General features: G+C 40.8%; 1 protein-coding gene across 2 annotated transcripts in view; it reads left to right on the top strand.

Annotated features, from left to right (window-relative positions):
* Positions 1-1,448: 1,448 nt before the first annotated feature.
* The window catches only part of znf1035 (zinc finger protein 1035), a 29,228-nt gene continuing 8,827 nt past the window's right edge, over positions 1,449-21,849 (top strand). Inside the window, exons 1-4 of one of the 2 annotated variants that reach the window (XM_026913697.3) lie at positions 1,769-1,899; positions 2,526-2,592; positions 2,693-2,774; positions 21,715-21,769. The gene's annotated coding sequence lies outside the window, so the exon portion shown is untranslated. Of the gene's footprint in view, positions 1,748-1,768; positions 1,900-2,525; positions 2,593-2,692; positions 2,775-21,714; positions 21,770-21,849 lie in introns of those variants that run through there. The other variant, XM_026913696.3, reaches the window with a different exon arrangement.

Genomic DNA, 21,849 nt, shown 5'->3' on the forward strand with positions numbered 1-21,849 from the left:
CGTCATGTGGAATGTATTTTTTTATGTTGGTCCATAAGGGTGGGGTGACTAAAATTTCAAAAACAAATGTTCCATAAATTCCAAAAAATATTTTTTACTTTGGTATGTACTAATATGTATACACCTAAATTATTGTCATTTTCACCAGAGCTGACAAAATGCAGATGCAATAATGTCTGTTTGCTCTACTAAAAGTGTACAAGAATGATGAACATAAAAACAAAGTGCACCATCACATTTAAGTCCCTGATATCTGACAAGGTGTTTTGTCAAGGACTGTGGATTCTTCTGATGAGTTTACTTTTTATGAACCTAAATTAGGTACCGTGGTGCAAAGATACTGGCCACTGAGTAGCCATTACTAAAAGTGTAGTCATGGTTTAAAGGATGTCAAAGTCAAAGCAGACTTGACCCTAACATTCATGCAGGTCCTAGGGCACACATTGGGTCAGCCGTTTATTACAGCAGCCTGTTTATCCAGTTTAATTCGTGTACATAGGGCTCATGATACCTCTGGTGCAAAAAACAACCCTGCTCTACCCACCCATAGGTCAGCTCACCACCACTTAGAATTGGGTTTGACAGTGCATTGTGACCTACTTCATCAAATCATAACATTTCTCATTTTGCCAGAGAGACAGATCTGGGTATATGGACCTATTTATTACCAGAGGTTCTCACTACAGTCCTAGAGACCCCTTGCCTTGCACAGTTTCTCTACCCTCAACTCATTAAAGACTTAATAGTTAACTGAACAGTTGGTTTGTATGTGCCAGCTGTAGCAAAAATTCAGCACACAGGCGCAAGGTCCACAAGACTGGAGTCTCGCCTATTACTATTGTTTATCAGGCTCTGGTGTTCATGACAGAATTCTAATCTTGCATATCCAGGGAATCAAATTTGTGTTCTTGTTACTTCTCTGAAGAAGGAAAAGGTTTTCAAGTTGACAGGGCCTCCCATCACTCCTGAAGCAACATAGGGTTATCAGGTAGTCAAGGGAAGAATGGGGCCATAAAACATTATAGACAATATTTCAATACATGAGCATATCCTGGTACACATGATTTAACCTGCCACTTTCGAGTCCATACTTAGTGCATTTAGCCTGGCCAATTCACATGCAATCAACAATACACAAAGGTATAAACTTGGCTCCTTACTTGCTAAGACAGACATCAGGGCACTACAGATTAATACTGTCAAATTCTGTTGGATGGTATGTTCAAGCTTGAGTCACCAAGTGCATGAACCATTAGAACAAGCAGTATGAACATTGTCAGGACTTGGAGGTAGCACCCTGGAGCAGGTACGCCAGACAAAAAAAAATGGCTTGACAGCAAATGGTGGTCGCTGCCGTCGTCGGTCATGTGGCCAAGTCTGGCAACAACCATGCAGCCATCTTACACAACCTGAGCTGAAAGAACATGCGCAAAGGCAGCACAGATTGCGCATAATGGACGCTGAAATGGAGGCCCCGTAGAACTGAAGGCGGGACCTACGCGCTTTTTACTTTAATCTGATTGGTTTAGGTGGTGGTGTCGCGAAATATCCCGGGTTTCTGCACATTGTTTGGGGATGTGTTGTGTGGACGAAATTAAAGGCAAATTATTAATTATTCTGTAATTTTAATATTGTACTCAACTCCTTAACTATAAGGACTTGGGTACGTACGTAGTACTCTTCGTTGGCTTGCAGGTTGCCTTGGTACGACGGGAGCAAGGAAACAACACCTTTCCTCAGAACGACGGTAAGTCGCTAGCTATGAGACGTGCGGACATTGAATGTGTGCTCTTGCGGGAACCTGACGCTGCCTGCTGAATTTAGCTGAATGATAAATCACGCAGATTCAACGCCAAGCATGGAGATAACCAGCTAACATTTGCGTCGGTAGTAGAGGAGGTTATATCTAACTTTATTTGCAGTTCTGTTTAGTTAATAAAATGTTTTGGTTAAGGTCACGTTCATTTGGTTTGCAGGGGCTCCGTTTTAGCCCAAGCCCATGGTCCATTTTGTCTTGTGACTGATACCATAGCTAACTGTGTAGTGCTAATTTGTTAGCTACTAAGTTGTCATACTGGGGAACTAGCTAGTTGCCTGATATGGTTAGTGATGCTGTTGAAGTTTATAAAGAACGAAATTGTTATATCGTTATTACTGCATATAGAGAGAAAAAACTCGGTATCCTGGTTACTTGGGAGCTTCTAAATAATTTATTTGAACCAGACCAGCTAGTCAGCTTTGGCTGGCAGTGAACTTTACCTCATTAATAGCTAGCTATTTAGCTATCATGTAAGTACATAGGCTAGCTACTTCCGTCGTAGTTGTTTGTAGATGTACTAGCGGGCTAGCTAGTTGTTATAGGCAAAAGCTCAAGACTTTTTTGAATGCTTAGTTTTATTAAGCTTCGAATTGGTTCACTTCTTAAACTAACAGATAATAGATGGCTAGCATGTAGTTAGTGATGGAAGTAACACGAAGTGAGTGAGTGTTTAAGTTTACGTGACTTTGCTCCACGGTCCCCTTAGATGATGCTCTTTTGATGCTTTGTTAATGCCCCCGGCTCGATCGACCTCAAATATACCATTTTGTGAGGTATTACATCACCTGTGTGTTTCACTGGATTTATCTTACATTATATAATAAGTAATGTCCTTTATAAAAATGTGTAATAATTATGTGTTTTTATTTTTAGAGAGTACCACAAGACTCCACATCACAAGTATCAAGATGACTCTGCTGAAGTGGATGTTGAAGCTCTAGATATATACAACATGGTATGTTATCTGGGTAGTTTAATTCTGTCTGTATTTCATGCTTCTAAGTACACTGATCCAAATAACAGTGCCTTGATTCCAGGTCACAGTAAAATGATGTTTGAAACGATGATTGAATAAGCAATGTAGCCACAGAAAGCCTTACTCAGTTGAGGTTCAGAAGCCTTATCATCTATATATAGGAGAAACTTGCATGTCATGAACTTGTCGCCACCACATTTTGAAAAATCTTAGTTAATAGCGTGTCGAACTAACTTGTCCAGACACTTTCTAAAATTATCAGCTTGGCTCTATTCATGTTGTGAGTTTCTCAGTGTGGCTATTAGGTAATCTGTGAATTTAAAGTGCAAGATTTTATATTGCTGCTGTAGCTATTTTATTATAACTGCCGATCACACTCCTTAATTTGCTTTATTTTTAAAGTGTGTCAATCCTAGCAACTAAAGACTCTCAATGCATCCATTATTCCATTGGAGCATTTAAAAAAACTAATGTGCATTCAAATGCTAGTACCACTTCTATAAGACACACTTAACTGTCTTGACAAAAAGTAAATAAATAAAATCTTGAACATAATAAATTTTAAAATGTTACTAATTATACTCTTACTGATGAGTAATCCTTTACAGTGTATAAAGCCATAATGACATTCTCAGTTTGAGTCCTCCAAATATTCCTTTCACATAACTGCCAACCTGCACAAACGTCATCCTCTTTAAATTGAATAAACTCCAAAAAACTTTTTTTTTTTCTTCCCCTGCAAAGGGAATAATGTGCAGGAAGATGCACAGACAAACCAGGTTTGCTGATAATGACATTCATTCTATGGAGCTTTTAATTGGATGAATAAAGGCAAAAGAAAGACTGACCTTTACATTCTATCTTCCATTTTAAATAAAATCTGGAGTCATTAGTGGGTTGGGAAAATGTGTTTTTCTATCCAGTTTTTTTATGATGTCAAACTCTTGTCCATTTCTTACTAGACTGATCAGCCATAACATTAAAACAACTGAAAGGTGAAGTGAATAATATTATCTATGACATCTATATCATATCATTACTATGGCACCTGTCAGGGGGTCAGTAAACAGTAATTTTGCAAAGTTGATGTGTTGGAAGCAGGGAAAAATAGGCAAGTGTAGGGATCTGAGTGACTATGACGAGGGCCAACTTGTAATGGCTAAACGACTGGGTCAAGACATCTCCAAAACGGCAGGTCTTGTGGGGTGCTCTTGGTATGTAGTGGTTAGTACCTACCAAAAGTGGGTCATGGGCGCCCAAGGCTCATTGACGCATGTGGGGAGCGAAGGCTAGCCCGCCTGGTCCGGTCCCACAGAAGAGCTACTGTAACAAAAATTGGTGAAAATTAATGCTGGCTATAGAAAGGTGTCAGAGCACACAGTGCATCGTAGTTTGCTGTGTATGGGGCTGCGTAGCCGCACACGGTCAGAGTGCCCATGCTGACCCCTATCCACCACTGAAGGCACCTACAATGGGCACGTCAGCATCAGAACTGGACCATGAAGCAATGGAAGATGGTCGTCTGCTCTGATGAATCATGTTTTCTCTCACATCATGTGGGCGCCCGGGTGTATGCATCATTTACCTGGGGAAGAGATGGCACCATCTCTTCCTATGGGAAGAAGGCAAGCCAGCGGAGGCAATGTGATGCTCTGGGCAATGTTCTGCTGGGAACCTTGGGTCCTGGCATTCATGCGGATGTTACTTTGACATGTACCAACTACTTAAACATTGTTGCAGACCAAGTACAGCCCTTCATGGCAACCCTAATGACAGTGGCCTCTTTCAGCAGGATAATGTGCCCTGCCGCACTGCAAGTGTTGTTCAGGAATTGTTTGAGGAACAGAACAAAGAGTTCAGGGTGTTGTCCCCAGATCTCAATCCGATCGTGCATCTGTGGGATGTGCTGGACAAACAAGTTCGATCCATGGAGGCCCCACCTCACAACTTGCAAGACTTAAAGGATCTGCTGCTGATGTTTTGCTGCTAGATAACACCTCACACCTTCAGAGGTCTTGTGGAGTCCATGCCTCGATGGGTCAGAGCTGTTTTTGGTGGCACAAGGGGGACCTACACAATATTAGACAGGTGGTTTTAAAGTTATGGCTGATCGCTGTATGTTCGCTTGGTTTTCCTGGCTAGCTTGTATGTAAAAATCTAAATATCTAAATGCATTTATATTTCCATGCATACTTTTGCTTTGGACTTGTTCAACTAGCCTTGTTGCATCTAGTCTAGCTGTTGCTCGAGCTTACTGTTGCAGTGTCATAACCAACGCTTTTTAAGCTTTTCACCAGCTTTTTTTTTTGCTTGTTGATGTATTGAAATGATATGTGGGAGAACGATGTAAGTAAAAATACATTACTATAGTTATCAGTGGTAAGATGCTGGTCTGAAATGATCAACCTGATCATTTCAAAATTGCCCCTAGAGATTTAACTAGATTTTGGTTCCATATAACTCAGTTTGTAAGGGTGAGGTATAGAGATTATGTAATGTATGTCCCACTGAATAGAAACATTTGAACATTACCATCTATATTACTGATGGAGAGCAAGACTAGGTTAGTCTTTTTTTTTTTTTTTTTTTTTTTTGCTGGATGATGGTTTTCCCATTGGATGTTCAAGAAGTTAGTCAGCTAGTGATCAGCCACTTACTCACTGCCTCATTCAGTCAGTGACCATAAATGCCTCTTCTAGGTCAGGATGCAAGGCTCCAGATCTTGTGCTGACGACAGGCGCAGTTTTGCTATATAATTTTCTTGCACTATTGTAATTCTGTCGAAGTTACTGAGTATCATTGTATAAGCTCTTTTTTGGAAATTTCCCTGGATAGCATTTTGAAATGCCTTTTAGAGCAACTGAATCTGATTGTTACTAGGACTTTGGAATAAATGTCACTTCCTGCTGCATCATTATTTAGTTCTTTGTGTACATGTTACAAACACGTTCACACCCCTTGTGAGTGCTTAAAGGGACAGCTATCTGAATAGATGACTAACAAATGGCAGATTACCTGCGAAGTCCTGCGTTATGACGTCACTTTCTCAAGTCCTATAGTCATTGTTCTGATCAGCAGCAATTTTCCTTACGGCTTTAATGTTTTTGTTGATTGTCTCTTTGTATGGGGCCTACTAGTGCCACTTTATTTATAGTACCAAAATTTGATCAATTATCAGTTGGCAAATCACTAAGAAGCTGATGAATTATGATGTGTACAGATTGATGGATAACTAAAGCAGTAGATAAAATAAGAGAAACTAATGTATTCTCCATGGGTTTATTTTAAAATTCTAGCAACTACCATTCCAAAAGGGAATGTACACAGTTAAATATGGTTTTGGTTGTACAGTAATGTCACTGTAAATTGAACAACCTTTACAGACAATTCCCCTTGTTTATCAAAGTTGCATACAGTGTAATCCGAGCTAGGCATATGGACACCCTGGCATCAGACATGGCTCAGCTGAAATCAATGATTCTAGAAATGAAGCCATGTACACTGGAAGCTTGTGCCCTTCAACAGAGCCCCCTTTATAGCCCAAGATCTATAACTTTGTTCCATTCCTTGTCCGAGGAGGGTAAGATTGCTATGTCTGTGGCCGTGTCTGGGAGATTTTTCCAAGGTGTGAACCGTTAGTTGTACCCCAATGTTGGATTGGTCTAGTTACTAAAATAGCTGCCACACTTGAAGTGGCTTATTAGGACTGGATAATGATGTGCACGGCCTTGAATGTGTCACGAGGTAATAGAAAGCTTTAAGGGCTGTTTTGGGAGTTGTATACTATGACCAGCCCTCTGTGGGCAAGCTTTAGCTAACATGCCCGATCACAAGCAGACTGATGTGATGTATGCGTTCAGGGCCCTTGCAGGTGCCAAAGAGCTCCTCACTGACTCTAAACCGCACCCCCTACCCCTAAAGGGTCCTGCAGAGCCTGCTCATGAAAGGCAGGGGTTGCCAGTGAGACACTTGACAGCTGATAACATTCAGTGGGTACTGATGACGCAGAGATGTCACAGGGGTCCAGACTCCAGTTCTGTTGTCGGCCCCCAAGCTTCTCCGGGTCAAGGCCTTGTCAGCCTTAGAAACAAACAAAATTGCTGCTCTAACCCACTCTCTCTTAGATGGATGTGATTGAAAAGGTCAATCCTTTGATTGGACCTACGATCAGAACAAGGGGGCACCATTCCGTTATAGATTTGAGGGTGCTGAACTGCATATTCATGCAGTCTTGTCTCCTCTTAAGGCCACAGACATCAGGATACTGCTGCAGTTGGAAGGCTGGCTCCTATGCACCCCACCTGGGAGTAGGCCATTGGACTGATATACTCAGAAAAGAGCGCTCTCACCAAAGTAGGCCACACAATACATTGGCCTGAAACTAGATTCACTGAGAATGTTAGCCATCTGGTCAACATGTGGCAGATATCACACACTCCAGAAATATTCATGCAGGTTACTAAGGGCAGTACGGGCTTCTTTTGAAGATACTAATACCGCTGACTGTAGCTGCCTTGGGTTTGCTGGAAATAAGAACCTTTTGGTAGCAGGTCATCAGCCTGTGGCTAGACCACAAATACCAGAGACAGCGATGCATCCTTGTCTCAATAAGAGGGGGTCTAGCCCGCTGGTGATATAAGGCTTTTCTCACAAAGAAGTCCACTTGGCAGTGGTCCCCCATCAGAGAAGGCCTCCATGGTCACCTCTCTCACTCCCTGGAGAGCAATGTGGTGAGACAGGGGACATGTGTAGAAGAACAGAATGTGTGCTATGGTAGTATTTGGACTAAAATGTATCTATTCAGTCCTCAGATCAACTATTCAACTGTCACAAAGTAAAGACTAGGGGGGCTCCCCTGTCTAAACAAAAACAAAGATGGCATCACCATTGTTTCCTGGCAGGCTGAACTGTTTGTGAATGTGCTGAACATGTATATGAATTCACTGGAGAACTCTATTTATCTCTCTATTTTTTTTTAAGTGACTGCATGTTGTGCTAGCAATGTATTTATGACAGCACTGCACTTTATTATACTTCATTTCATCAGTTTTTCCACATACCTGTGAGTTCCTGATTTTGAAAAGATTATGTACCATCTGTGCATGATGATCATTCCTCTTAGTAACAATCATTCTACTGTCATCTAGATATCACTTTGGCTGACTACCGATACTGCTGATTTGTGGAGTTTGTCTGTTTCACATGGTCAGCTAGTCTACATGCTACATTGTATATCAATAGACAGGTTGATTGTAAATTGTAATTGTAGTTGTGTTTTCTGTTTGTGGACGCATAAATTGTGACAATTCAAATGAAAATGCAAATTGCATATTACCGTTTGCATTTTACAAACATACAAATTTCAAATAGAAAAGCAAAGTCCATTTGCAATTGCATTTCCCATGTCTTACGAGTTATGACCATGTCATATCAAAATGTAATCGCAATTCCATTGTCAGTCACAGTCAACGGCCAGGAAGGAAAATCTGCTGAACAGACAATTGTTCTGATGCTTGTATATAATATATATACACAAACATGTATAATCTCAATTACATTTTGAAAATCGCATAATCTTGAAAATTGCCCAGCACTATATTTAATTTTGTTTTTCTATTTTAGAAGAGAAGTGTTTTGTTTGTTTTTTAATTCCTTTGAAATTTTCCTTTTCATGTAATAAATATATACTGCATTTACAGTACAGGAGTTACAGCACTTTTTATATGTGGTCCCCCTGTTTTTAAGGGACGAAAAGTAATTGGACGATTGGCTGCTCAGCTAATCCATGCCCAGGCCTGTGTTACTCCCTGATTATTTCACTTACAAGTAAGCAGTTTAAATGGGTTAGAGTTGATTTCAAGTGTGGCATTTGTATTTGGGATTTGTTGCTGTTAACTCTCAATATTGCTGGGTGAGTTTCGTGATTAATTTGGTTAATTCGAATTAATGATTTATTGTGTTTACTTACACATTTTTTTAATTTAAAAAAAATCTATAAAAGCTATTTAAAATTTTAAAACAATACAATGGGAAAATGCAGCCTTTTTAACCTTATGCTGCCTCCTATAGCCTGTGCTGCCCCCAGGTGGGGACAGGTTGTAGTTTGCTGAGAAATGAGCTCATAGCAAAGAATGAGCCTGGTAAGTGGTAATTTGCTGGTCGGGATTGCATCATTTTCAACCTTGGCATATTTGACAGATGAGGTTGGAAAAAAAATGGACGCCTCCATGATCGTCTTTTGTTAGCAAAAAGCTAGCCAGCTAACTGTGATGAGTGATGTATTTTCTTCAAACAGTGAACTCTTTAGTCATTGTTATAGGTTTAACAAGAGAATACACTATATTGCCAAAAGTTTTGGGACGTCTGCCTTTACATGCACATGAACTTTAATGACATCCCATTCTTAATCCGTAGGGTTTAATTATGGAGTTGGCCCACCCTTTGCAGCTATAACAGCTTCAACTCTTCTGGGAAGGCTTTCCACAAGGTTTAGGAGTGTGTTTATGGGAATTTTTGACCGTTCTTCTAGAAGCGCATTTGTGAGGTCAGGCACTGATTTATGACAAGAAGGCCTGGCTCGCTGTCTCCGCACTAATTCATCCCAAAGGTGTTCTGTCGGGTTGAGGTCAGGACTCTGTGCAGGCCAGTCAAGTTCCTCCACACCAAACTCGCTCATGTATGTCTTTATGGACCTTGCTTGGTGCACTGGTGCGCAGTCATGTTGGAACAGGAAGGGGCCATCCCCAAACTGTTCCCACAATGTTGGGAGCAAGAAATTGTCCAAAATGTCTTGGTGTGCTGAACCATTAATAGTTTCTTTCACTGGAACTAAGGGGCCAAGCCCAACCCCTGAAAAACAACCCCACACCATAATCCACCAAACTTTACACTTGGCACAATGCAGTCAGGCAAGTACCGTTCTACTGGCAACCGCCAAACTCAGACTTGTCCATCGGATTGCCAGACAGAGAAGCGTGATTCGTCACTTCAGAGAACACGTCTCCACTGCTCTAGAGTCGAGTGGCAGCGTGCTTTACACCACTGCATCCGACGCTTTGCATTGCACTTGGTGATGTAATGCTTGGATGCAGCTGCTCGGCCATGGAAACCCATTCCCTGAAGCTCTCTATGAACTGTTCTTGAGCTAATCTGAACGCCACACGTAGTTTGGAGGTCTGTAGCTATTGACTCTGCAGAAAGATGGCGACTTCTGCGCACTGTGCGCCTCAGCATGCGCTGACCCCGCTCTGTGATTTTTACGTGGCCTACCACTTCATGGCTAAGTTGCTGTTGTTCCCAACTGCTTCCACTTTATAATACCACTGACCGTGGAATATTTAGTAGTGAGGAATTTTCACAAATGGACTAATTGCACAGGTGGCAACCTATCACGGTACCACACGTGAATTCACTGAGCTCCTGAGAGCGACCCATTCTTTCACATATGTTTGTAGAGACAGTCTGCATGCCTAGGTGCTTGATTTTATACACCTGTGGAATGGAAGTGATTGGAACACCTGAATTCAATGATTTGGAGGGGTGTCCCAAAACCTTTGGCAATATAGTGTATGTCTGTGTGTTGACTGATGTAAAGCAAATATTTGCATATACAGTATAACTCATAACTCATGCTGTAAGCAGCCATGTTAATTTGACATCCCTCCATAAACATCAACAGTCCAGCTGTGGTAGACAGCTGCACTAACAGTAACTTGTTCGTAATTCAGAAATAGAAGTATATCTTTGTTTAGATGCAGGGTACTCATTTATGCTGTGTACTGTAAATATTAGGACATTTACAATTTACAGAAAGATAGCAAAATTGAAATGTATTAATTTCAAAAATGTAATTTAAAAAAATTTATTTTTATATTTATATGATATTTAGGTGAGGAAAAGCATAGAACAGGTAGTGTTAAAGTAAATTAAAGTAAATAACACTTAATATTTGGTTGCATAGCCCTTGCTTGCAATAACTGCATCAAGCCAGTAACCCACTGACATATAAAAAAAATAAAAAACTGTTGCATTCTTTTTTTGTGATGCTTTTCCAGGCTTGTACTGCAGCTTCTTTCAGTTGTTGTTTGTTTTTGGGGGGGGGGGGTTTGATTTATGGTCTTAACTAGTCACTACATATAGCCACAATCAACATACATTTTTACGGGCCTTCATTTCAACTAGCAGTCGTATTGATTTAGGGTAAATGCGAACGCTAACGTTACCTTTTGTCGACTCCACCCCGTGGATTTGATGCGAGGACTGGGTGTTTTCGGATGAGATGTTGAAGGATCAAACTTGTATTGTTGTGGTATGCCAGTTCAGTCTTACAGTAAACACACTGTACAGAGTTTTCTTTCGGTTTTAGTTTGAAATGATCCCAAACTTTGGAAACTTTCTGCCGTTTTCTTTGGCCTGAATCTTCTCCTCGCCCCTCGCTGTTTTCTCGCCGTTCCTTCATTTTTCATTCTGCCGCATCATTTCTGTTTACATCACATGTCCAGCGTTTATCGGGTTGTGCGTCAGTCATAATGGTCCATGGGGAAACACAGTGTTCCGTGTGTAGTTACAGTAAATGGACTAAATGAAGCCATTTTTTGTATTATAGTTACTCGATTTACTCGAGGAATCGTTTCAGCCCTAGATACCACACAATGTAGTGTACTGGCAGCATTCATTGTGCAAAAATTGCCACACAAAGAAACAGCAGCAGCAGAGCACCAAATGTTGACACCAACCAAAGTACGGCAGACTGCAAGCTGTGTTCTGCCAAAATATAGAAGGAGGTACAAAAACAAGTTCATGCAATACAAGTCATTTGCTAAAACATCTGAAGACTAAACATAAAAGTGAGTATGACAAATTTACCCATAGCTGCAGCACCCAACAACCAATTTTGCAATAATAGCAAGGAGAGAAAAATGTCAGGAGATAACCCCAGGGCTTTGAAAATAACAGAGACACTCCCCCAATATATTGTTCCTGAGGATCAGCCACTGTCGGTCATTGATAACGTGATTTCAATGCCTTCTTAATGTTTTGGAGCCCAAGTACAGCATTCCCAATCGTTATCATTTACCAACAGAGTCTGTTAGTAAAGTTGCACGAATTTGTGAAAAAGGATATCCTGAGCTTGTTACATGGCGTAACAGCCGTCAGCTTTACTATTGACATTTGTACTAGTAGTGTGTGTGTCCAATGTCTCACATCAGCTTAACTGCACAATGAATAGACGGTGATTTCGCTCTCAAACGGGCCGTGCTGCAAGCAAAGCATTTTCAGTTTCATACAGGCAAGGCAATAGTGAATGTATGTGTGGGAATGCTCGAAATTTGTGCTGTTCCAAAAATTTCTGTCCATGTTGTGCTCTGTGATAAACCCAAAAATATGATAAAGGGGACTGATGCTGGACTGCTGAGCCTTTCATGTGTTGCTCACACACTCCAGCTCGTTGTGACAGAGGGTCTTCTATCACAGCAAAGTGTTGCTGATGCTGTGGTGTCGGGTGCAAGATAGTTGGCCACTTTGAAAATTTCGCGTTAGCATACTCCTGCTTAGAGGACGTTCAGCTACAATTAAACCAACATATTAAAGGACAGCAACAAGACGTGCAAACCCATTGGAATAGCACATTCTACATGCTGCAATCTCTAATTGAGCAGAATCGCATCCTTGGAATATTTGCATCCGAATATGATCTCCCTGACAGCATCATTTATTAACCAATGGAATCTACTGAAGAAGATGCTAACTGTCTTAGCACCATTTGAAGAACTGACGTGACAGGTGAGCTCTTCAGATGCATTGGCCTCAGATGTAATTCCTGCTGTCGCAGTTTTACAGAGATTACTGTAAGAAAGAAAAAAACGAGGACCATGGAATAAAAAGTCCACATTGCTTGCTGCTGTGTAGAAGTGCTTTTCCAACATGGAGCATAACTCACTCTACTGCATCGCAGCTATACTAGATCCAAGGTTATTAACTAGTCTGTGTGTAATATGTGCATTCTAATTCATTTAGATTCATTTATAAGATATTAAGACGGAAGAATGTGCATTTTATGTGGTCAATTTTTATTATTATTACTATATTATTGATAATTTAGTTCACTAAATTTCCTCTTAACTTGTACTTTTAGGTAATTTTTGTCTTTTCTAATTTTCTTGTCTGCTAAAAAATCATTTGATATACAGCCTAGTGTGCATATCCTCAGCAAATGTGTTTGCTGTTGTAGATATAAGGATAGGTTCTTTTCAAACACCAATAGTGCCAAGGTGGCCAAAGAAGTGGTGATGCTGGTACTACAGAAAATGTCCACTGGAGAGGCAGCCAGACTTAAGGAGCAGAAGGAACTGCCTACTAAAAGGCCTTGCAAGGGCCAGCCCAGCAGCAGTCTGGATAGTATGTTAGATGAAATTGCAGACGAGCATCTGTATCGCTGAGCAGTGTTCCAGCAGCTGATGCCATACAGTTGGAAACGTACCTTTTAGAAACCACCCTGCCTCGTACAGACAAACCCTTTCAGTACTGGTCAGTTAACTGGTCATTTCTTAGAAGATTTTGCAGTATATCTGTGAATTCATGATGCCATCAGTGAAGTACAGTTCTCCCACACCGTCAGCACTCATACATCCACATATAAGAACTTTATCACTGTCGTGAATCATTTTGGGGGTAAACCATGCGCTTCTCACTGTACTCCTCCCCCTTGCAGAGCCATATATTTTGGGCACCATCGGATCCAAAGGGAGTGACTTTAGTCTCATAAGACCAGAGAACAGATTCCCAAAAGTCTTCGTTTGTTAATATGGGTCTTCACAAAGGCTAAACAGGCCGCCTTGTGCTTTGGCTTCAGTAGTGACAACAACCATGGATGCAGGATGTAGGATGCATCTTACTTTATTAGATGACAGTCACTTTCCACAGCTTTTGCTAGCTTTGAGGCACTTGCTTTGTGATTTTCCTGCACTTAGCAAAAAAATCTTTGATGTATCAAATAGATTTTTTTTTTGCCAGCATGGTCTGGGGATGATCTATGTGAAATTTCATGAGGATTGGATAATTGCTCTAGGAGGACTCCAAAAAAGTAGGTTTTTGACATGACTCAAAATGGCGGACAGACAAAATGGCCTATTGTGGAAAAGTGTATGACAGTCATTGGTCTATGTAGGAACTAAGGAATCAAAAGAGGTGAGATTCATGGCTATTGGATGAAATTATAAGCATGTATGTTTACAGTGGCACATATAAACCTTCGTCACAATACATCAGAGTTGCACAGATACAGCCTCAGATCCTTGTGTTTCTCTGATTTACTACATTATATACTTCCTTTCCTTTTTTTTTTTTTTTTTTTTTTTTAAATTCAAATTTTGCACAAACCTCTCAGCCCAAAAGGCAAATATGTCTTTGGTAACCTTGTCTAAAAACTGCTGAAATGTGATTGGCAGATGGCAACCATGTTTTTAAGATGCACAGTTGTCCTCATGGACATGGACGCTACATGCCAATTTTTTAATTCAGTCAGGCCAACAGTTCAGTTTGGTCCATCAACACAAAATCCATAATTTATTGATGGCATGGACTGAATCGGAGTTGAATTTGATGAAAATCATATGAATGGTCCAAAAAAGAAAAAATATGCTTTTTTCATATCTTGTGAGCACTAGGTGACACTGTTCGGAAACTGTTCAGGTACTATCAAGTAATGATGGCTGTGACACATACTAAGCTTGGTCTGAATATGCCAAAGCGTTACGGAGATATAGCCTTACATCTATTTTTGCAAAAAGTTGTCCATGGAGCTTTATAATTTCTTGGGGAAAAATTTGAACACGCATAAGAATAATAGAACAGTATGCATAATTATTTAAAAAAAAAAAAAAAAAAACTATATATCGTTTGGGGCTATTCCAGTCACATTGAGACTCCTCGATCACTCCCATCTCCAGCATTTTATCTAATTCGACCTTTTTTTTTTAAAATTCAGGTAAGCGATATGGATGGCTGCACACAACCACTCTGGAGGGGTCTCTACATGGTGTTCTATGAGGTTTGTGTGACCAGACAGGGGAGAAAAAACACCCAAAATTTTGGGTTGCAACTTGGCCTCAGGTTGTCTCTAGAGATTGTCTCTAACTGGGACCAGGGTGGAATCAGCTATCTTTGGACACTCTGGCCCCCACTCCTCTCTCTCTCTGCTTCTGCCATCACCAGAGCAGCAGGACCCACCTCCTCCATTCTTTTAGGAGCTTAAGGTGGTGTATTGACCATGCATTTCCCCTGTCTGTGCACATAACCTCATGGTTGACTTCTCCTACTCGCCATGTGACCTTAAAGGTCCCTTGCCACTTTGTGAGTAATTTCGAGCTGGGAGGTGGGAAGTTGTATGAGGACTTCATCTCCTGGTGCAGACTGTCTCAGTTGGGAGCACCTGTTATAGAGCTGTTGTTGCCTCTCCTGGGCCTGGAGCAAATTTCCTCGTGATAAATTCCACACATTAGGTCACTTTTCTCACAGGTCCAAGATGTCTGGAACTTCATTTTTACTCAACCTGATGTTACATCAGCACTTTCAACTTTATCTGTTTGTTTACTGGAAATACAGACCTGGATGAAACAGAACGTCCTACAGTTAAACTGTTCAAAAACTGACGTTCTATTGATTGGCACTTCAACTGCTTTAAATAGATGTAAAATGTAGATTTTAAACTTACAGTGGATGATTGTCAGATTCTCCAGTCTGTGCAGGTGTGGAATTTGGGTGTGATTTTTGATGCACAGCTGACTTAACACTCATTTTAAGAATGTTACTAAAGTAGCTTTTTATCATCTTCGGAATATTGCACGTAAAAGACTGTTTCTCTCTATGCCTGATACAGAAAGGCTTATTCATGCCTTTATAACATCTAGGCTTGTTTATTGTAATTTACTTTTTGTAGGGTTTTTGATTTGATTAAGAGGCTGCAATATGTGCAAAATTCAGCTACTCGTGTTTTAACTTACACACCATCCTGCAGTCATATAACTCCTGTGCTTTCTCGACTACACTGGCTTCCAGTTCAATCACGTATTGATTTTAAAGTTCTTATCTTAACTTATAAAGCAGTACATGGGCTGGCCCCAGAGTATATTTGTAATTTGGTCTCAGTGTCCACACCATCTCAGTCTCTTTGCTCTGCTGGTTCTCTTACTCTGTACCAGCCTCGTTGTAAACTCAAAACTATGGGTGGGAGGTCATTCCTATTAGGAATGCTCCATCTTTTGATTGTTTTAAGAAATTACTCAAAACATATCTCTTTAGTGAGGCTTTCAAGTTATAATCTTACAGTTGTTGTCATTGTTGTTATTGTGATTGCTATTATGGTGTTGTGTTTCTTTTATTGTTGTTTTATGCTGTTGTAGCGCCTTAAGTGTAAGAAAGGCGCATTATAAATAAAATTTCTTCTTCTTATTATTATTATTATTATTACTGGGTTTTGGACCATCTTCCCAGTTGTCTTTGATCACATCCAACCCACAAGGGGAAAACCCTGTGGAGTCCTGGAGAACCTCATGGAAGCTAAATAATAGGGCTTCCAACCATTTGTCCCAATTTCAGCTATGTTCATGCACGGACTTATAAATCATGTTCTTAGGTGTTTGATTAAAGTTCTCCACTAACCCGTCCATTTGGGAATGTTAAACACTGGTGTGGATTGCTTTAATCTATCATAATTCATAAAGTTTGTGTAGTGTACATGACACAAATGATGTGCCTTGGTCAGTCAGGATCTCTTTTGGGATCTGAACTCAGGAGATTCCTCGAAACAGTTCCTCTGCTACGTACACGGTTTCGGGATATGTAACATAGTCTACCAGACTTTTTTACGGCGCCATATCCTGTGCTGACCAGTCTAATGGTCCATGAAATCCTTGCCAATTCTCTCAAAGGGGATCTCTATAAGAGGGAGAGGTCGCAACAGTGCATTTGGGATAGCCGACGGATTCACCAGCTGACATTCACAGAAAGACACACACCGCCAATGAACATAACCATGAATGCCTGGCTAGTAAAAACAAGCCATTAGCAAGGCTAGTGTTTTCTCTACCCCAAGGTGCCTTGCCACTGAGTTATAATGAGCTGTGCAGAAAAGCAGTTCCCTATGGCTTTTCATTACTGACATCTGGGTCCGGTTTGAATGTCCTGGCTTACTCTGTATAATCGGGGAAAAGTTAGTGCCGTCCCTGTTTTAGTTTGGTGGTTAGGAGGACCCATATGGTCTGAATCTGCGCATGCAGACGTGGTCCTTGGTGAGTTGGTCGGCGAGTCTGATTCCAATGTTCCGGCTGGCAGCTGGTGGACGAACTGCTCCAGGGCAGTGAGCAGGGTTGGGCAGGGTTCAGTCGCAGCCAGCATTTGCAGGAATCGCTGGGTCGTATTTGAACGGACGATCCTCCTCCTCTAATGACATGGACGCGCCAATGATGTTCCAAACCACATAAAAATTCTAAAAAAAAAACAAAAAACAAAAATAAAACAGAAACTTGGCAGCTTTCCAGGGGCTTGGAACGCTCAGTTCCTGTGTCACCTACACACACATCCACATGCTTCGGCCCTGCTCACTGAGAGAGAAAAGAAAGAAGACCATCATGTTAAATATGCATCTACAAATGAGAGGCAGGTGTGCCACATTAATTTACTCATTCCCACACACTCCCTCTGCAGACTCCCTCTAAACCATATCCCCACCTGCCACAGGTCTCTTATAAAGTTTTAGCCCAACTAGCAAAATGCTTACCCCAACAAAATGCTTACCTCCAAATACCAGAGACTGATGCCTCTGATTCTATGAACGGATGTTTCCTCTTTAAATGCTGCAACATGGATGTTGTGTGAAAAACTAGCTCCATTTTACAGAGGCTGAAGACAGCTTTATCTGTTTTGAGCATGACGTGTTCTCAAAATTTGCAATCTTCACTAGTCTCTGCCTGCACCGCCATGATGAATGAATGGATTTTTGGATTTTTTTTCTCCCATTTCCTGCACACAGCAATTTAATGCTTGGAAACTTTGAGGCAGTACATTTATTCAAGTCCCCGATGAGTTACCTGATGACAGCCTTACACATGGTTGAGCCTATAAGGTGAATACCATTTACTAAGGGTATATATAGCATTTGTACTAGGAGCACTTCAGAAGTGTTTCCTAAATCAGCGTGCTCGGTTGATGATTCAGTCTGATGGGCCAGATCCATAGACATAAGTGACCAGGTTGAATATGCAAAATTTTGTTATTCATCTAGGACAGCAGACCAACTCATAAAGGAAGCTGCCAGAGTGTTTCAATAAGCAACAAAAGCAGCCGGTAAACCAGTTCTTGCCCTCTATCTCGAGGCCATAAGTATGACTCTGTGCCATAGTTACTGAATCCTACACATACTGGGAAGAATCAGCACTAGGAGGCCAGAAGAGTATATAACAGGAGGTGAGGCCAGTTGAGAAACAGATCATCCTGTCCCAGAGGGCTGTCCAGCTCTACCAAAGAGAACAACAGCTGCCACAACCAGCTTGACTGGGCACAGGCAAAGAGGTCCACCTGTGCCTGGCCAATCCTTTCCCAGCGCTGGGTTATCACCTCTGCTGTGGAAATCCCACTCCCCTGGATGTGTGTGCAGCACCATTGCAGAGCCCCAGCAGACGAATTGCTCCATCAAGCAACTTGTGGGCAGCTCCATCTGAGGAATGTCTGTTCAAGGCAAAGATTCACTAAACCTTGTGCTGCCCTGGTGGTTGTTATAAATGACTGTTACAATGCTGTCTGAATGGTACAGAAGGTGGCAGTGTTTGAAAACTGTCAAGAAGTACTTGAAGACCAGATTTCAAATTATGCTGGTTGATGTGCTTTGATGTGCTCTGACCTTATACTGGGGTACTACATGCCCCCGGTAACCCTGTGGCACCCAACAGCTCCCCAGCCTGAAAAAGAAGCATTTGGGGTTATTATATGTATCTTTTCTGAGTTCCCTTTGAACCTGATGGCTACAATGAGAGCATTTTTTTGGAACTTTGTTGGAAGCACACAGGAGCCAGATGACCTGATACAGCAGTATCCTGTTGCCATTGGTCATCAAATGACTTTGAAATGCTTCACCATGTCATCCTCCCTCTTTTGAGCAAGAATGTAAATTATAATTGAATCCATTCTTTGGCAGAAAGCCGAATAGGGACACTGGCACTCGAAGCAGCTTCCTTTGGCCTGATCCATATACTTTTAACAGTGCTAACCACACTCACCATAGAGCAGAAACCAGACTCTTTGTTGGGTGTGGTTAGTTGTCCCATATCTTGGCTCAGATGCTCCACTACCAGAAATTAGGTTTCTGTTAGCTCTTTAACAGAGGAGTCAGCAACTGCAAATTAGAACAACTGCTCCAGTGCTAGCAGCCGAAAAGCCTGTGTATGCCACACATGATGTGATTTTGTAATGTTTCTCTATGGAGTCATCAATATGTCCACACTCAGCACTCGGGCATCATACCTCTGTGTGTAGTGCTTCTTGAAACCACAGAGCTAGGGCAAGGGTGAGCTGGGGCTTGCCTGAATTTCTAATGGAAGCTGTCCTTTCATTGTGGTATAGCAAATCCTGTTGTCACAGAAAAATGCATTTAAAGACATGGGCTCAGCTGCACTATCAGCACCTGCTCAAACCACAACCGTCCTCAGGGTACCCATCAGTATAGGTACTATTGCACCTCTAAAATAGGTGCATGCAAGTGAGCAGTGGCATAACCAGAATCCCCCCCAGGTGCTACAGAGACTGATTAAGTTGAATGTTGTGACTCAAATGGTAGGTCATCATCAGCCTGAAAAAACCCTGGCAAAAATGTTTACATTTATCTGATAAGGGACAGGAAGGATGACTGGCCACTGAGCTTTAAATATGAGGAAGGCTATGTTGAGTAACGCAAGCTTCAAGAGTTAAACTGTTTATATCAGTGCTTACAGGTGAACCATGTCTGTTTTTCATTCCTCTACAGAGCATAACTTGCACTGCTTTTTGTACAGAAGGCTGATTAATTTGGGGAGCCTGGGTCAGATTTAGCTCTGAGCCAGGATCCAAATCTGCCAGTTAGGCATGATTTGATCGCTGCCAAGGCTAAGGCACATATGCCTATGGTAATTTATTTATTTATTTATTCATTTTTTGTTTTTTAATAAAGAGATTTGGACAATGTCTTCATGAGTGCAAGCTCTGTAAATGATTAGCAGTGGTTGACAACAAAGTGCAGTTTGGACTTTTACAACATTTTGGTTTCTGGAAATCCAGCGAAAGTGTAGAAAATGTTGATGGAAAGGAGAAAAAATAAAGGGAGTACCAGCTTAGGCAAATAAGGTCATGCAGTGTAGTATCTTGAAAATGCCGTGCATATGTCAGTGCACTGGAGCTATCAGAAAATACTTCCTAATATCCTTTTGATCTAATTTGAAAAAGTTTAACATTACATCTATAGACATATTATGAAGTTATAGTGCAGGTGTGAAAAATTGGGCATCCTGGACAGCCACCATCTGTCGGATGCCAATGTAATCTTGATGTCTTGCATGGAAGGCCACAAACCACAGAGCCAACCTGAATGCAAGGCAACAATATTTATGAAAAGTTAAAATCATGGTGGCTTTAAGCAGGTGGACCAAAGATATGTAGTGTTGAGTTATGAAAATCAGTATGACATTTATAGAATGGTTTTAGAATAGGAAGGCAAAAGATTTAGCTAGTTGGCGCACATCCCTATGTTATATCAATCTAACAATCTAAGTTAAACAATCAAGTTTTAATTCTGGTTTGCCTCTTATTCACACCACAGAATATACAAGCCAGTCTTTTTTTCTTTTTGATTTTTGCTGCAAAATATCACAGAAAATTAGCACAGCAAGCAGTGTTTTTATAGTTTGCTCTGTTTTTGTCACAACATTTGTTCAAAGTATTGTGTGAGTTGGGATTGTGGAGCAGGACTGATTTAATGAGCATAAACTGAATGTTTGCTGTGTTGTGGTAGCAGGCATGCTATCTGTGTCTGCATCAGTTTAATACTGTTTAGTAGGGGTGTAACAATACATCATGAAACGATGCACTGTGATGCAGAAATGTGCTATGGAAATGTGAGATTCACATAGTAGACATAAGCATTCTTTTAATTATGTATTGTAGTTGCACTGTTTGAACACCAGAGATTCCAGTCTGCACATCCTATAGAGTTAAAATGTATAGAGAGCACACTAGTCACGTGATCGTGTTCTTTTGTGGAGAGCCTGTGAGAACTGCACTTGTGAAGTCCGATAGCTCCGGATTGCAACGACCAACAAGCATTAAGCATTATATGGTTACACAACCACATTATAATAGTAAAAAGAGCTCTTTAGTAGCTTAAAACCAGCACCAAAGGCCATAGAACTTGGGCAATTTAGCAGACTTTGGAGCTCTGCTTCTGCTAAGGAGCTTATATTTCTGTCAACTGTGTGTATGTCCCCTAGGTCAGACACTTTGTTTATTCAATCAAAAGTTTTCGTAGAATCTATAAATTTATCTATTTTTAAGGTATGGTGAACTTGTAGTAGTAGTAATTTATATATAATGCATGTCTCATGTCTCGATCTGCATGACACAACATCATCTTCAGTGGAATTGGAATGAAATCCTTAATGTAACTTTCTCCCTTTTCACTTTTGGGGGTAACTAGATTTTAAAATGCTTTAACTTATGGCTGAGGTATGTGCAAAAGAGAAATGTATTTCATTTCTGAAAATCTTGCAGTTTTAAGAACTATACAAAGTAGAAAATGTAAATGGTGTATACAGACCACAGCACGTGTTATCCAAGTCTCTTGGATGCCTCTGTTTTTAGATTTATTATACTTAGTTGGATTTATTTTTCCTTTGTGCAGTTCTTTGTAGTGGTGAGTTGCATCCGTTCCACTGATGTGCTGTGGATGAAGTTCAGTGAGTACTCATTTGGTACTTTTTTTTTTTTTTTTTAATCAGTAACACATAGTAGTTTAATAATATATGTAAATTGTTTT

This window comes from Pangasianodon hypophthalmus, chromosome 1, assembly GCF_027358585.1.
Source record: "Pangasianodon hypophthalmus isolate fPanHyp1 chromosome 1, fPanHyp1.pri, whole genome shotgun sequence".
Taxonomy (NCBI): domain Eukaryota; kingdom Metazoa; phylum Chordata; class Actinopteri; order Siluriformes; family Pangasiidae; genus Pangasianodon; species Pangasianodon hypophthalmus.